The sequence below is a fragment of the Stegostoma tigrinum genome, chromosome 4 (assembly GCF_030684315.1).
Source record: "Stegostoma tigrinum isolate sSteTig4 chromosome 4, sSteTig4.hap1, whole genome shotgun sequence".
NCBI lineage: Eukaryota > Metazoa > Chordata > Chondrichthyes > Orectolobiformes > Stegostomatidae > Stegostoma > Stegostoma tigrinum.
The window spans coordinates 45,245,093-45,263,151 of record NC_081357.1 but is presented as its reverse complement, the minus strand read 5'-3'; positions in this window follow the sequence as shown (position 1 = coordinate 45,263,151).

Sequence of the window (18,059 nt, the reverse complement as noted above, 5' to 3'; positions counted from 1 at the left end):
AGGCTACCAACGGGAGATTGACATATGCTGGACATGTATTTGGCTGAACTGGACAGCCTGCCATGGAGCTGACAATCAGAATTCAGAACATGGAAGCGCTCAACTCTATATCATCTCAAGCATGAAAAACTTGTACCAAGTGGCCACCTCCATCGGTACTACAGTGGAACCTATGGGAATGGGGTTCCACTCTGCCTAAATATCTCCAAGTGCTGGACGGACTGTAGGACAGCATATTTTAAATTAAGGACAATGCACAATGATTTAAAAGAGTTTTCTGCCAAATATGATACCTTAAAGCTGAATAAGAGTTGTATTCAATGTATTTTGAAAGATGGACTGTCAGATGAGTGCCTACCACAGAGATAAAAAGACTATATGATGCCTAAGTTTAAGCACTCAGCAATGACTGTAATGATCTATACTTGTACTTTCTGAATATCAGCCGTTATAAAAGATGGAATGGAGGTAATTAGAAAAAAACATAATGACCATAGCAATAGAATAGTTGAAAGCTATTGACAGAAGTGTTTTGGATACCTCATGCTAGGCGAGATGAATGATGCTGATCTTGCTAACGTTGATCTCACCTAACACATTCCCTGTGAAATGTAACCTATATGCCTCTGTCTAAGCTTTTTCACAACTGCTGATCTATGCATCCTTGCTTTCTGTCACTGCCTGTATGTCCTTGCTTACTGTCACTATTTGTGCTGCTTGTAAACAAAGTTTTTCACTGTACTTCCGTACATGTGGCAAGAAATCAATCATTATGAGTAAGTATTTTTAAATACAAGTAATTGGTCATATTATATATCCTGTAATTCACCATAATGGCATATACCTGCATGGGCCACAGCTCAATCATGATCTCTTGACAATATGAATGAAATGAATTGGTGGGTGAGGAACATGATATTCAAGTGTGAGCAAATCACTGCACACAGGCATCCATACTGGAAATGCAAAGCATAACGTCTCAAAGATCTCATTCTGCATTGTTGTAACTATTTGTGTGCAAATTTGTCTTTACAGCACCAAGACAAATAGAATAAGAAAGCAGTTCATCAGGACCATCACAATGAAGCAGCTCTTGCTAAATCCATGATAACATAAGCAGCAGCCATGATAGAGAAGCAAGTTGAATTGTCCAGTCATGTCAAATGCCACAAAGGATAAGGATAACAAACTAAGGACACAGCTACAGAAAATCATGTTAGTAATTTAACCTGAGTAGCTGCGGTGGACAAACTGAAGGAAATCAAACAAGGAAGGTTTGGTGAGCGGGCTCTAGGCCAGGTTTCAATATTACTGTCAGGAATGAGACCTTGTTGGTGATTGAGGGGAAGTTTTAAAAGTCAGCAACACAAACTTCCAGAAAAGATTTGGAGCAAATCTGGCAACATTTGTGTGGAGATAGAAACAGAGTTCATTTTTCAAGTCTGTGACCATTCCACAGAACTGACAAAAGTTCAAGATACAGGATGTTTTGACAAAGTGTGGGTGGGGCAAGAATAAAAGATGTGAAAGACAGGAGAGATTGAATGACAGAAAAGTGAGCACTCCAAGGCCAATGTGAAATAACTGCACAGAGGCGGGATCCCACCACGAAATCAGCCTTTGTTTACTACTGTACAGTACACTGGCTGTGGCCAACCAGTGGAGGGTCAGTTCTCCACTCAGGAGGTTCTAAATCCCCTGTATATATTGGTCAGCCAAGGCAACCCCAATGAAGAGACTTGTCGTTAATGAGGTCCACCTGGTTCCAATCACTACACCCCTCCCCAACTAAGGCCAGTATTTAGGCCTGGTCTTTCGCTTGTAGCTTCTCTTGTGACATTTTCGCCCCAGGTCCAGTTCCTTCGAGTTGGTCACAGTTACAGGTAGCATATACAGGTCGTGGCCCGTCTCTTGCATCTAGTATGTCTTGGGAGAGTCTCTTCCTCTTCTTCCCACAGCAACAGTATTAATGATTCATCCATTTCGGTTTGTGAGGTTTCCTCAATGCTAGATGACGGGGGTGTACCTATGGTTTCTACAGGCTTTCTGGTTGTCCTAAGGGGCCAGGTATGTTTTGATGCTACCACATTTGTGAGGTAACAGCTTTCAGGTGATCCACATGATCACCCACCCGAAATTTGTAATACACAGGACCTGCCCTGGCATCAACCTCATCTTATACTCATTCAGGGCTATTTTTATGGCTCGGCACTAAACTTCATCTCCTAAATAAAATTGTCTCTCTCACTTAGAGGAGGTATTTGGCCAGCATTGGTGTTCCTGCTGCCGTATCACCAACCCCCCCAACCTGGTCAGAAATATCAGGTTTAACCTGGTGTGGAGTATTCTCCCCATCAGCTGCTGGAGCTATCCCTGTTGTTACATGTGGGATGGTCCTATAATTGAACAGGAACTGGGACAGTTTGGTATTAATTGATGCTATATATGCCACTTCTTTCAGCCTGCCTTCAACATTTGGACCGCTCTTTCCACTGGACCGTTGGATGATGGATGTTATGAGGTTGTCCTTATGTGCTAAGTGCTTTGGACTTTAGGAATTAGTCGAATTCCCTGTTGGCAAATGATATCCCATTGTCCATGACCAATATTTCTGGGAGTCCTTGTGTTGCAAACGATGCTGACAGCTTCTCAATCATCATCCCTGAGTTTACTGAACAAACCTAACGTGTTTCCAACCATTTTGAATGGGTGTCGTCAATGACCGGAAACATTGAGCCCATGAAAGGACCAGCATAGTCAACATGCAACTGAGTCCAGTGTTCACCCGGCCATTATCACAAATGTGAGAGTGCTGGTGGTGAAAAGTTTTGTCCTTGTTAGCACTCTGGGCATTGCTCCAACAATATAGCCATGTTGGCATCCAACCTTGCCCACCAAATATTACTGCTTGCCAGCATCTGCATCTTGGAAACCCCTGGATGACCCCAGTGGAGTTCGGCCAGTACCTGGCAGTGATGTTTACTTGGGGGAATCACCCTTGCTCCCCACAGTAATATGCCATCCTCTGTAGTGATGTGGTCTCATAGAGTCCAAAAAAAGTTTCCATTCCGGTTGCAGTGGTCCTACTGTTTCTCAAGTTACCACCAGATGTTTCAGTTTTGCTAGGAAGGATCATTTTCTGACCACAGTCAGACAGTGTCTGAGATGACTGGCAGGGTATGCAGAAAATTTAAGAAAATTGACTCTTTTTAAATGATTAACCCAAAATCACATGCCTCTGCCAGTTGTTTCAACCTCATCAAAAATCCCAATACGGCTTTCCCTGATTCTCTATCAGCCGAATAAAATCAATAGTCTCTCAGGATTAGAAGAGGTTTGGTGTCACAATATTCCTTAATGAACTTCATCAGCTATTGGAAGTTTTTAATGCCTGGTGCCTCTGGAAAAGTTAAGCCCATTATAACCAAAAACGTTGTGGGTCCACACGCGGTCAGAAGGTTTACTCATTGCTTTTCATCTTCCCCAATGTCATTTGCCCAGAAAAAAATGATTGCATTCTTTCTACATACTGGACCCAGCCTTTGACAGTGGGTTCAACTGAGTCAAGCTTCCCAAATAGAGGCATGATCGCAGAAATGCTTATCCCTGACTCTAAGATGACAGTTGCAAGTAAATGTTCTTCAGTCACATCCTGTTTTCTCCCATTGCTACTGAAATAACCACACATAAGGTAGGCCCCGTCTCCTGTTATTTACCAGGGCATAGTTTACTGGCTGTGGCCAGCCAACTCAGAATCTTTTCTTCACCGAGGAGATTCTGATCTCCTGGTAAGATTTTTTTTCTTTAACTGGCCAGTTACATCTCATTTATCTTTCTTTTTGATTTAGCCCTTAACTGTGTATTTGTCTGTCCAGAATAAAAGAAAACTGCATTTAAATTATAGACAGTGAGATCATTTTTTGAAGTTTATTTTGTGAAAGCCACAGAGTTACTAATAAATTGTGAATGTTCTTGTTTAAGATATAAACTTGGTGTCTGAAATAACTGTTTAGACATGGTTTATCCAGTCACAAGTCACCCTTTATTTACTAGTGCACAGTACACTGACTGTGACCAGCTCAGAATCATTCATCCACTGAGGAGATTCTCATCTCCTGCATATACTCTTTTTTCAGACTGTACAAAAATGCAAAGAAATCAAAGTAACCATCAACAAAACAAACAACAGTTTACAGGGAAATGGGAACAGTGAAACGAATCTCAAATCCCACCATGCAATCAGTTAACGAATCAGTCAACAATTTACTTTGAAACGAGGACGATAACTAAACCTCAAATTCCACTGTAACTCGCCATAAGAGAAAACTTCAGACAGAAGTATATACGTGATAAATCCATGCAAACAAACAATAAAAAAGCAATAGTGATAATGGGAACTGCAGATGCTGGAGAATCCAAGATAATAAAATGTGAGGTTGGATGAACACAGCAGGCCCAGCAGCATCTCAGGAGCACAAAAGCTGACGTTTCGGGCCTAGAACCTTTATCAGAGAGCTCTCTGATGAAGGGTCTAGGCCCGAAACGTCAGCTGTTGTGCTCCTGAGATGCTGCTGGGCCTGCTGTGTTCATCCAGCCTCACATTTTATTATAATAAAAAAGCAATACGTGCACCACTAAGTCCCGGGCAAACCAGCAATCAGCCTACTCTTACTTACCTTCCAACCACCTCTAGGCCAGGCCAACCCAATGTCTTCTTGGGGCAACAGTTTTCGGGGTGACCTACCCACCTTCCAACTCTCAGGATGACAGCATTTGGGACGAACTAAACACCATCCAGTTTTTGGAACAACGTACGCACCTTCCGGCTTTCGGCAAGGCCTGTTAGACCAAGAGACACTCAAAACACAGTACATAAAAACAACTCAAACATAAAGAGCCGAGTCCACACCCTTAGGCAGCGAGCACATACCTCATAACATATATACAGATGCTCAGTCCATCCTTGAGGCCTGGTCCTCTTGCAGAAACACAGCAGCCTTCCAGAGACCAGGCCCACACTCGAGGAAATGGCCCACCCATGGAGACCCTCAAGTCCTGGTAGGTTTCATTCTAGGGTCTTAAAAGAAGTGGTTAGTGAGCCAGTTGATGCATTCGTTTCAATTTTCCAAAATGACCAGATTTGGGAGAGGTTCTATTTCAATAGAAAATAGTGAGTGCTATTCATTTATTAAAATAAAGATGAAGACCAAAGGTAGTAAGTTATAAGCCAGTTGGCTTAATATCTGCCACAGGAGCTATGAGTAAAGAAGTTACGGGAAGCACATAGAACACTTTAAAATAAGAGGCAAAGTCAACGTAGGTTTGTGAAAGAGTAATCATGTTTCACTAATTTATTGGACTATTTGCAGAAGTAACATGAGCTGTGGATAAAGAGAAACCAATGAATGTGCTGGGTGCACATCAAAGATTATTGCTTGAAAGAAACCCTCATGGTGTATGGAGTAACAAATTGAAGTGTTTCCAAAGTTGGTTAGTTAACATGAAATAGAGTAAGCATAAATGGGCCATTTTTTGATTGGCAAGATATGATGAGTGGATCAATGGATCAATGCTGGATCATCCATTTTTGCAACTTATTTAAATGACTTGGATGAAGGGACTGAAGTTGTTGTTGCTAAATTTTCAGAAGACACTAAGGTAGGTAGGAAAGTCAGTTGTGAAGAGGACACAATGAAGCCACTAATGCATGTAGTTAGGTTATATGAGTGAGTAAGTATCTGGCAAATGGAGTACAAGGTATGAAAGTATTAAATTTTCCATTTCAAAAGGGAAAATTAAAATTAAGTATATTAATTAATGGCTATGAATTTCAGAACTCCAGGATTCAGAGGGTTCTGCTGTCCTAAAAAATGAAATGCAAAAGGATAGTATACAAGGACAGCAAGTTATTAGGAAAGTTAATAGAATGTTATCATTTATTGAATACAAAAGTACTGAGGTTATGCTTCATTTCTACAAGACAGTGGCAAGACAACATCTGAAAACTTCGTACAGTACTGGCCTCCTTATTTAAAGAAGAATGTAAAGGTGTCAATACAAATCCAAAGAAAATTTACTGAACAGGCTAGGTTTATGTCCACCGTGGTATATATAAAAACACATATCTGTATTTAAAATTCTAAAATGTCTTGATCAGATCAATGCGGAAAGGATGTTTCCTCATCTGGTGGAATCTAGAAGAAAAGGTTCACCCACTTAAGACATAGATGAGGAATTTTTTTTTCTCTCCCAGAGACCTGTGCCTCTTTAGAACAATCATCTTCACAAGACAATGGAAATAGAGTCTTGCTAAGGCAGTGGTTTACAGATTCTTGATGAATAATGGAGTGAAAGCTTATTAGGAACAAAAACAGAAATTGCTGAAGAAACTGAATTCTGATCAAGAGTCACCAGACTCAAAACATTAACTCTGCTTTCTTCCCATAGATACTGCCAGACCTGCTGAGATTCTCCAGCATTTTCTATTTTTTCAGATCTTCAGCACCTGCACTTCTCTGTTTCATGAAAGGTTATTAGGAATAGGTAGAATATGAGGTAATCAGATCAGCCATAATCTTATTGAAAGTTGGATCAGGCCTTAGAGAAAAGTGGTAATAAGAACTGCAGATGCCAGAGTCAGAGATAACACAGTGTGGAGCTGGAAAAAACACAGCAGGACCAGGCAGCATCAGAGGAGCAGGAAAGTTGACATTTCGTGTCAGGACCCTTCTTCAGAAGAATTTCTGCATTCAAGAAATTCAGCATTTCTGAAGAAGGGTCCTGACACGAAACGTCAACTTTCCTGCTCCTCTGATGCTGTCTGGCCTGCTGTGTTCCTCCTGCTCCACACTGTGTTATATCTGTGAGAAAAGTGGACTATTTTTGCTATTAATTTACAGACACATAAAGTCATTTAGCCTGGAAATAGACCCTTCAGTCCGAACAGTCCATGCCGAACATAATCCCAAACTAAACTAGTATCACTCCCCCCTCCTCCTGACCTATATCCCTCCAGATCTTTCCTATTCATGTACTTATCAAATGTCTTTTAAACTGTGACAAAAACAAAGTTGCTGGAAAAGCTCAACAGGTCTGGCAGCATCTGTGAAGGAGAAAACAGAGTTAACGTTTCAGGTCAGGTGACGCTTTCCCAGAACCCAAACCCGAAACGTAAACTCTGTTTTCTCCTTCACAGATGCTGCCAGACCTGCTGAGCTTTTCCAGCAACTTTGTTTTTGTTCCTGATTTACAGCATCTGCAGTTCTTTCGACCTTTTAAACTGTGTCCACAACTACCACAGTTCACTCCACTCACACACTACCCTCTGTATAAAAAATTTGTCCCTCGTGACTTTTTTAAATTCTCTCCTCTCACCTAAAAGTATGTCCCTTAGTTTTCAAATCCCCCATCTGAGGGAAAAGACACCTGCCATTAACCCTTCGTATACCCTTCATGATTTTATAAACCTTGAGAAGGTCACTTCTTAACCTCCTACGCTCCAGTGAACAGAATAGAAAATGGATCAAGACATTTATCCATCATCTCATCTTTTACTCTGACACTTCTTTTGCCTCTGTACTCAAGAGACAGATCACACCCTGAGACATCCAAACAAAAAAAAATCAGACTAGCTTTGATTGAAAACAAAATGCAGAGAATGCTGGGGAACATCAATGGGTCTGGTAGTATCTACGGAGACAGAGAGAATTTACATGTTCATGTATGCACATATGGAAATGTTAAGCAAAAGAAGCAAAGGTTTCCAAACATAAATGGCTAAGCCATGAACTGTGAAAAAGTTCTTGTAAACTTTTGTAAACTAGCAAAAGGTGTAGGAAGTGCTGGAGACAATCTGTATTGATTAAAGAAATTAAAGAATGTTGGTATCTCTGTACAAGGGAAAGACTGCAACAGTATTTAGTGAAAATAACTTTGATGTAATCAGGCATAGTATGCGATAAGACATCCTACTATCACTATTGCGCTTCAATAACTATGTGGAAATCAGATGCACTAGTTGAAGTCCAGAAATATGTCAATTTAGGAAGTCAATTGGTGAAAGTGATGAGATTTTCACCCAATGAGACTGTAATGGCTCCACGGTAAAGGATCCACAGGTACTAATGGATGGCCCTGTGTAGTGTTGTACAACAGAGGCCGTGGGCTTGGCTACATAATTCTTTGAAATTTGTATCACTGATAGACAGGTCGGTTAAGAAGGCAATTAGCATCCTTGCCTCATTGCTCAGACCTTTGGGTATAGGAGCTGGGACATCAAAATGAGGTTGTACAAGACATTGGTAAGGCTTCTTCCAGAGTACCATGTGCTGTTTCATTCACCATGTTTTAGGAGGGTTATTGATAAACTTGAGGGAATTCAGAAAAGATTCACCAGGATATTGCTGGGAATGGAGGGTTTGAGTTAGAAGAATAAAATGGATAGGCTGGGTCTTTTTTCACTGGAGTGTTGGAGAAGATTATAAAATCACAAGGGGTGTGGATAAGGTCAATAGCAATGGCCTTTTCCCTAAGGTGGGACTGTTCAAAACTATGGGACATATTTTAAAAAGAACATGAGGGACCACTGTTTTACACAGAAAGTTTGAGGAATGAACTGCCAGAGGAATGACGGATATGGGTACAGATACAACATTAAAAAGACATTTAGATTAGTACTTGATAGGAAAGATTTGGAGGGTCATGGGCAAAATGCAGGCAGGAGAAACTAGTTTAAGTTGGGAACATGGTCAGTGTGGTCTAGTTGGATGGAAGGGTCTGTTCCCATGCTGGCAGATGCTGTTGTTCCTCTACATGTACCACCTTTGTCCTTCCAGGTGGCATTGATCACATGTTTGATAGGTGCCATTGAAGGAGCACTGGTGAGCAGTGGAGGGAAGCGCACAGGCACCCAACATTTGCCATTATCTTTCCACCTATATATTCGGTGCCTGTGCACTTCCTTCCACTTCAACTGACGAAGCAGCAGCGCTCTGCAAGTTTGTGATGTTAATTAAACCTGTTGGACTGTAACCTGGTGTCATGTGACTTCTTTTATTCTGAGTTTTTGTCCACTGGTCCCCAAGGCCAAGGAAATGTCCTTTATGCATCTACTGTGTTCATTCCTTTAAGAATTTTGTAGGTTTCAATGAGATTACTTCTCATTCTTCTAAACTCCAGAGAATAAGGCCAGTCTCTTTAATCTCTCATCGTAGTACAATCCTACTATCTCAGGAGTCAATCTGGTGAACCTTCAATGCCCTTCCTCTTTGGCAAGCGTATCTTTCCTCAGTCAAGGGTAGCAGAATTGCACTTAAATTCTAGGTGTGGCCTTACCAGAGTTCCATACAAGAGAAACACAATTTTCTTTACTCTGTATTCAAGTCACAGAGTTGTAGAATTTTACAGAACAGAAACAGACCTTGGGTCCAACTCGCCCACACCAACCAGATATCCCAAACTGATCTAATCCCATTTTCCAGCATGTAGCCCATATCCCTCTAAACTCATCCTATTCATGTACCTCCAGATGCATTTTAAGTGTTGTAATTGTACCCACTTCTGTTACCTCTTCTTGCAGCTCATTCCATACATGCACCACCCTCAGCCTGAAACAGTTGTCCCGCAGGTTCCATTTCAATCTTTTCACTCTCACCTTAACCCTATGTCTTAAGTTTTGGTCTCCCTACCCTAGGAAAAAGACCTTGATTATTTACCTTTTCCATACCCCTCATGATTTTAAAAATCTCTATAAGATTATTCCTCAGCCTGCAACGTTCTAGAGAAAATAGCCCCAGATTCTTCAGCCTCTCACTATAGCTCAAACCCTCCAATACCGGCAACTTCTTTGTAAATATTTTCTGCACCCTTTCAGCTTCAACAACTTCTTTCCAAGAGCAGGTAGACCAGAACTGAACACAATATTCCAAAAGTCATTTTTATGACAAAGGCTAACATGCTGCATCTACAGTGATAGCTTTCAATGACTCATGAACTAGGACTACCAGGTCTCTTTGGACATCAACACTTCTCAACCACTCATCATCTAGGAAGTACTTTGCACTTCTGCTCCTCCTATCAAACTTGATAACCTCGCACTTATTCACATTACGTTCCATCTGCCATAATCTTGGTAACTCACTCAGACTTTCTAAAGCCCTTTACAATCACCTCACCACTCACATTCCTAACAAGTTTTGTGTCATCTGCAAAGTCAGATATATTACGATTGGTGTTGACATCCAAATTATTTGCATAGACTGTGAACAGCTGGAATCCAGGCACTGATCATGGCAATACCCCACTACTCCTGTCCTGCCTACCTGAGTATTATCCTAGGCATAAAAGTTTATAATCTGTAGATCTGAATTGATAATATTTTCTCTCTTACAGTAGTGACGAGTGTAATTTCATGCCTCCGGTAGTTCTAAATCATTGAAATTATGTGTCTATTGTAAATTAGCACAATTTACTGAACTTGACAAAAGAGCAGATCTTGTGGGAACCCTTGTTCTGAGCCAAAAGGTCCAGGTTTAAGTCCGTCTTCAGGACTTGATGGCCAATAACTGTGTCTGTAACGTGGCCAAACAAGATTAATTGTAAATCGTTTCAGCATACGCTGATGGCAAGGAGTGAGAGCTGGAAAGACTTCTGGCCAGCCATGTGGTGGAAAGAAAATTGGAGCCTCTGACATCATAGGTGCAGACAACAATATGCAAATAAAAATACATGCTGACACTGTAATTCAGACTCCTGGGGTTGGGTGGGGGCTAGTGTTGACAGTTGTCTCAGTTGGTTGCATGGCTGATCTGTGTCAGATCGAACTGGCTTTGAACAGTGGATTCGTGAACTGTCTCATTCAATATCCACAATTGAGTGGAGATTGTACTACTCTGATTCAGCTCATATAACTAAAGAAGAAGAAAATGTCATAAGCAATGGGTGTGAGAAATGCTAAGAAAAATCTTTGATGTTCCTGTCCAACCACAGAAATCCAGTAGCTCGCTCTGGGGAAGTTTCACCCCTCCCTTTCAAGTTGCTTCCATTGTTCCAACTTTAAAAATAAAAACCCAAGTCTTCACAAGCTGTTTACTGGATTCAAATAGACAGCTTTACGCCTCCATCTTAAAAGCTCCCTTTGAAACAAAACCAGGACAAAACACGTCTCCTAAAGCCAAAGTATCATCATACCTTTCCGCTTAATAAAAAGAACCATCAGTACACAAAAATGGCTTTATTCTTAAAAACTTTAGCTCTACGCTACTAGTATACTACATATACATTACATTGACTTGAAGCATGCAAACATTCACTAACAGACCACTTCAATCCATTGTTTCCTCACTACTACATGCTTCTGTCATGTTTCATTAAAGTCACGACAATGTGTCAGCAATTATGTTCTTTCATCCTGCATGTGTATACTTTTCAAATTTAATGGCTACAATAATAAGCCAGATCTAAAGAGACTGAAATTTTTACCCTTTTTTAAAAAAAAACCTTTAAGGGATTATGATCAGTATATACAATTGTCTCACATTACTGGCAATAAATATGTTGAATTGTTGTAAAGCCAACACTAAGCTCAAAGTCCCGTTCTCATTTGTGGAATATTTCTGTTGCTGATTATTCAATTTTCTGGAAAAATACCCGATAGGTCTTTCTATCTTCTCATTCTCTTCTTGTAAGAGTGCAGCTCTGACACCCACATCACTCTCATTGCTAGCCACCTTGAATGGCTTTGCATAACTAGGTATGACGAATACTGAGGCAGTGGTTAACACAGCATTCAGGCTGTCAAACGCCTTCTGACAATCCATCGTCCACTGAAACTTTCTGCACTTCTTCAACAAGTCAGTCAGTGGAGCAACCATACTATTAAATCTCAGTATGAACTTCTGATAAAAACCACTCAGTCCCAGGAATTGGAGAACTTCCCTCTTTGTTGATAATATGGGAAACTCCCCAACAATCTTTTTTTCCACATCCCAAGGGGCCATCTGTCCTTGATCAATGACATGGCCCAGGGACATGACTTGGGCTTTTACAAACTCATTATTAGCCAGGTTTACCGCCAAGCCTGCCTCCTAAAGTCCGTTGAACAATTCTGATAAATGCGCTAAATGTTCCTTCCACGTGTGACTAAAAATCACCAGATTGTCGATGTAAACCACACAGTTGGGTAATCCTGAAATGTCTTTATTGGTTGGTCTTTGAAATGTGGCTGATGTTTTTTTCATATCAAATGTCATGACTTTAAACTGGTAGAATCCATCCTCAATGTAAATCCAATTTAGAAAATAGATTGTTTGTCCCACCTTCTCAGTATAATCTTCCTATACTGGAATAGGATATGAATCAGATTTTGTAACTGCAATGATCTTGCAATAGTCCACACATAACCATCAGGTACCATGTGGTTTTGACACCATTACTATGTGTGAGCTCTGTTTGCTGCACATATTTCCACATATCTCCTCATAAGGTTGTAGCAACTCTTTCAGGTCATTTTAAAATTCCTCTGGAAGGTAACTCAATTACTTATCCCAATTTTTCAGAACTTCCATAATACCATCAGGTACCATGTGGTTTTGACGCTGTTACTATGTGTGAGCTTCGTTTGCTGCAACTCACTTCAATTATATTGTCTTTGAGCATGTATTCAATCTCTTTTTGAACTTATCTCTCGAGAGTTGAGTCTATAAGAATATTGCTTAATTGAAAAAGCGACTCCTTCATCTGTATCATGCATAATTATATTAGTACTTCCCACCTTATTTCCACATATCTCCTCATAAGGTTGTAGTAACTCTTTCAGGACATTTTGAAATTCCTCTGGAAAGTAACTCAATTACTTATCCCAATTTTTCAGAACTTCCTCACTGACCAATTTAATTTGAGGAATAAAATCTGAAAGAACTGTGGACGCTGTAAATCAGGAACAAAAACAGAAGTTGCTGGAAAAGCTCAGCAGACCTGGCAGTATCTGTGAAGAAAAAAATCAGAGTTAACATTTCGGGTCTGGTGACCTGAAAATGGACTGAGGAAGAGACACCAGACCAAAATGTTAACTCTTAATTTGAGGAATGTCCAATTCAAAATCAACTGAACTTGGATCTTCACTCTGCTGTAGCCAGTTACACAGTTCCCTTTTACTTTCCTTCTCCCAACAAAACATTTTCTGAGCATATTCACGTGACATACTCTGTGGATTTCTTCTTATTTAGCATCCTTATTAAATAGTTCATCTCACTCAATTTCCTTTCAACTAGATCAGGCCCACTAAATCCTGCCTTTGAAGGTTCATGTACCATTGTAAGTAACTATAGCTCTATTGCCACTAGCCAAATTCCAATTTTTGATTTCTTGTCTCCTTCCTGCTTCAAAAATGCTATGCTACTTTTAAATGCTGTCTAGCCAACTCATCCACTCTACTTAATCTATCCCTAAAATTCAACATATATTCTAAATATGTGGTCTCTGAATTCTGACTCACCAGATTCTCCTTAATTAATTTCAGTGGTCCTCTCACCTCATGCCCGAAGATTAATTCAAATGAACTGAATCTGGTGCATTGTAATTGCAAAAAGTGCAACTGGAAATCCTTTATCCCAATTCTCTGCATAGTCTCAACCGTAAATCCTGAACATAGTGTTTAAAGTTTGATGTCACTGTTCCAATTGTCCCTGTGATTCTGGATGATATACAGTGGATTTGAATGGTTTTATTCCCAAATTATCCATAACTTCCTTGTAACTTGATGTAAAATTTGATCCTTGATCTAATTTTATTGCAGTGAGTTGTCCATGTCTAATAAAAAAAATTGAGTAACTCTTCTGCAATACCTTTCAGCCATTATACTGCATAATGGAATGACCTCTGGAAATCGAGTAGGCTCATCTATTATGCATAGTAACATTCCATAAACACATCCTGGGCAAAGGCAAATTCAGTAAAATTGATTGTCTCACACGTAATTCTAGCAGCAGGAAGAGAATAGGAAAAACAGCTTCCAAACCCAGCTTCAAACCCCACCAGCAGCTACTGAAAAACTAAAACTAAAAATCCGAGCTCTGGGAGACCGTGACTCAACCCATTTAGGCTGCTTCTATCGTTCCAACTTTTTAAAAAGCCCAAGGCCTCACAAGCTGTTTACTTTATTGGACCCAAATAGGAAGCTCAGTACCTCTGTTTTAAAACCTCTCTTGAAAAAAAAACGAACAAAATACAGTTCTGAGAGTCATTATATTGTCACTGTAGATTTAGCTTAATTTGTTTAATCTTCGAATACAGTAGACTTTCATTCGATAAAACTTCCAAAAGATGTAAGAGATGGAATATTGATGAATTTTCTTTTGTATTTGGAACCTGCCAGTTCAACTGAAATGTTTTACTTCACTTTTGTCATTCTTAGTTTTTTTTAAATATAAAATATCCCTTCACCCTTCTGATTTCCAATGCTTTAGAATGAAAGGGCTAATGGATTGATTTTCAATTCGGGTGATAGTGCAATCAAAAGAAATTATAGTAAAATTTGAGAAGGTGGCTGGATCAATATCACCCCATATCACCCTGAATCAAATTCACCCCATCACCTAAAGGTATGATCCAGGACAAAGCATCCCATCTGATTGACACTCCATCCCTCACTATTGAAGCACAGGGGTAGCAGTGTGTGCCATCTGCGGGATGCACTACACTAACTCATTCAAGCTCGTTCACCAGCACTTTCCAAACCAATGACCACTACCATTGAGAAAGGCAATGACAGCAAATGCATGGGATCACAACCATCTGCACCCATACAAATCACCCCATCCTGACTTGAGACTCTATCATTATTCCTTCAATATTGCTGGGTCACAATTGCAGGATTCCCTTTCTAACAGCACTGTAGGTATCCCTACATCCCAAGGACTGCAGCAATTCGAAAGGCTTACTGCTACTAACTTTTCAAGAAAAATTAAAGATTGGCATAAAGACTGGCCTCATCAGCAAAGCCGATATCCCATGAATGAATAAGTTAAAAGACAAGACTACTCAACACCCTTAATTAATCTGCCATTAGAAGTTACTTTGTTAGACCTTAGTAGAGTAATCATACTGTTAATAAAGAAAACATGTGATGGTAGATGGCCATTATGCTCATGTTAATTGAGTGCTAAAGTTCTATAAATTTGAGACCTTGAGGTCTGAGTTTTCTCAGTGCTTCATTCACCTGACATTTTCCTATAACTGCATTTGCTGCACACTGTAATTGTAGGGGATACATTCATGGCATGTTACAGTGCCATGATACCATAGCTAGCGACATGCAGCAAGCTGCCTTCATTGAAGAAAAGAGAATTAAAATGAGAGCTTTTCAACTGTTCTAAACCAATCCAAACTGCAGGATAGCAATTTGCTCTCTGCCTCCTTTCAAATTCTTGTCTGTCCTGCTCCTGCCTCCACATGACTTCCACACTCTCATCCGCAATGCCCTGCTCCTGCCTCCTCACAACTTCCACACTCTCATCCGCAATGCCCTGCTCCTGCCTCCTCACAACTTCCACACTCTCATCCACAATGCCCTGCTCCTGCCTCCTCATGGCTCCCACATTTTCACCCACACTGCCCTGCTCTTCACCTGTCGCTTACAGTAAGGCGTCAAGTGGGAAAGAGAGAGAAAGACAGTGAGGAGTCAGGATAAGAACCACCAGGAAGATAATAAGTAGGGTGGGGAGCAGGGCTGTGAACAGAGGGAGGGCTGTGCTGAATGAAGTAGCAAGTGGGGGTGAAGGGCTGCAAGTAGACATGGGAGTGGGAGGCATCAAGGATGCTTAGTAGAACAGCACATGGAGTAAGTGGCGACAGTTCCTTTGGATTCAGTGGCATCATGTATGTGCTTACGGAAGAATGTGTCACTGACTTTGGGCTCTAGGTGCACATTGAAAGTATCAATGGCACCGATTTCCTCTGCAAGTGTACTACCGGGAGATACTCCATATTCCTATGTGTTCTTGAAAACTACAGACTCTCTTAAACAGTGCAGTTCATTCATTTTGACTCAGATTTGTGTGAATGAGGAACCATCTTCATAATGTTGGTAGAATCTCTGTGCAATATTCTAACAACAGCAAGAAAATATTTGTTTATTTATATCTTTATCATAGCAAAAGATCCTAAGAGGTTTTACTGGAGTATTATGAAACAAAATTAGCCATAGATGGAGCAATGAAGTAGGTTTTATAGAAATTATCTCACTGATTTCAGTACATAAATGTTAACATCTCTGCAGAACTTTCTAGCTGTTTCACTGTTACTTTGTTCCTTAACAACAATTGAACTAAAAATAAGTTCTTCTGGCCCAACTGCTCACATATTAAATAAAAACTGGAAGAACTGTGGATGCTGTAATTCAAAAGCAAAAACAGAAATAACTGGAAAAGCAGATCTGTCAGCACCTGTGGTTAACTGTGATTTCTATCCACAGATGCTGCCAGAACTGCTGAGCTTTTCCAGCAATTTCTGTTTTTGTTGTTCACATACTATTTGACTTTTCTAATTGCTTACTATATCTGCTCTTTATCTTGCTTTGATTTGCATACAAGGACACCCAACTCCCCCTACATAGAATATAAAGCAGTACAGCAGAGGGACAGACACTTTGGCCACCATGTCGGTGCCAACCATGATGCCATTCCAGCTAATCCTTTCTGCTGTCACAAGGACTACATCCCTCTGCTCCCTGCCTGTTCATATGTCTGTCTACCACCTCCTCTGGCAGAATGCTGCAGGCACCTACCACCCACACACTTTTCCTTTAAACTTCCCCGCACTCACCTCAAACCTATGCCCCCTCATTTTTGTTATTTCTATTCTAGCAAAAAGACCCTGACGATAATCCTATCTAAGCAACTCATAATTTTGTATACTTCTATCAGGTTACTTCTCAGCCTCTGATGCTGAGAGAAACTCCTTAGAATTAATTACACTCCAGGCCAGGCAACATCATGGAAAACCTCTTTTGCACCCTCTCTAAAGTCTCCACGTTCTTTCTTTCGTGTGGTGGCCAGAACTATACACAACACTCCAAATATGGCCTAACTATAGTCTTGTGCAGCTGCAACATGCCAACTGTTATATTGGGGAGTCGGGGGCAAGTCTCAAGTTTTTAACCCAGTAACAGTGAAGAAACAATGATATAGTTCCTAAAGAGGATGGTGTATGATTTTGAAAAGTGCTGGTGTTCCCTCATTTGTGTTACGTTTGTATTTCAAGTTGACAGAAGTTGTATATTTGGAAGGGACTGTCAAAGGAGCCATGAACAATAACTGCAGTCCATCTTATAGACTATACATACTGCTGCTGCTCTAGACATGGTACCTAGTGGGAATGTTTAGTGTAATGTATGAGGCACCAATCAACAGCTCTTTTGTCTTGCATGGTGTCAGTTTTATTGAATAATCTTGGAACCGCGCATATCCAGCCAAATCGAGATTACTCAATCTCACTCTTGGCTACCAACTCGTAAAAGGTGGCAGGGCCCATCATAAAATCCCTACAGTGTGGAAGAAAACCATTTCACCCATCAAATCCATACCAGCCATATGAGGAGCATCCCACCCAATTCCTGCATTTCCCATGAACAATCCACCTAACCTACACAAGTTTGGAAAGTGGGGAAAAAAAACCAGAGCGCCCAGAGGGAAACCACGTAGACACAGGGAGAACATGCACACTTCGCACAGACAGTTGGCCATGGGTGAAATCAAACCCAGGTCCCTCATGTTGTGAGGCAGCAGTGCTAATCACTAAGCCACCATGCAGCTTGAAGGAATTGAATTCCCATTCGCTAGCCTGGTCCTGTGTTGTTCGATCTTGTTTCATCATGCTGCAGTAAGTGTTATTGGACATTTTATTACACTGTAGTGCTTTGTGAATGCAAGGTGTTGTTGCAATTAATATTTCTGATAGCTACTAAATTTTGACCTGAAATTTGAGAGAACTTATACAGAACAGATGCAAACAATGACCGGGGAAAAAAAAATCACTTATTGCTATAACTTTCCTCTGACGCTGGA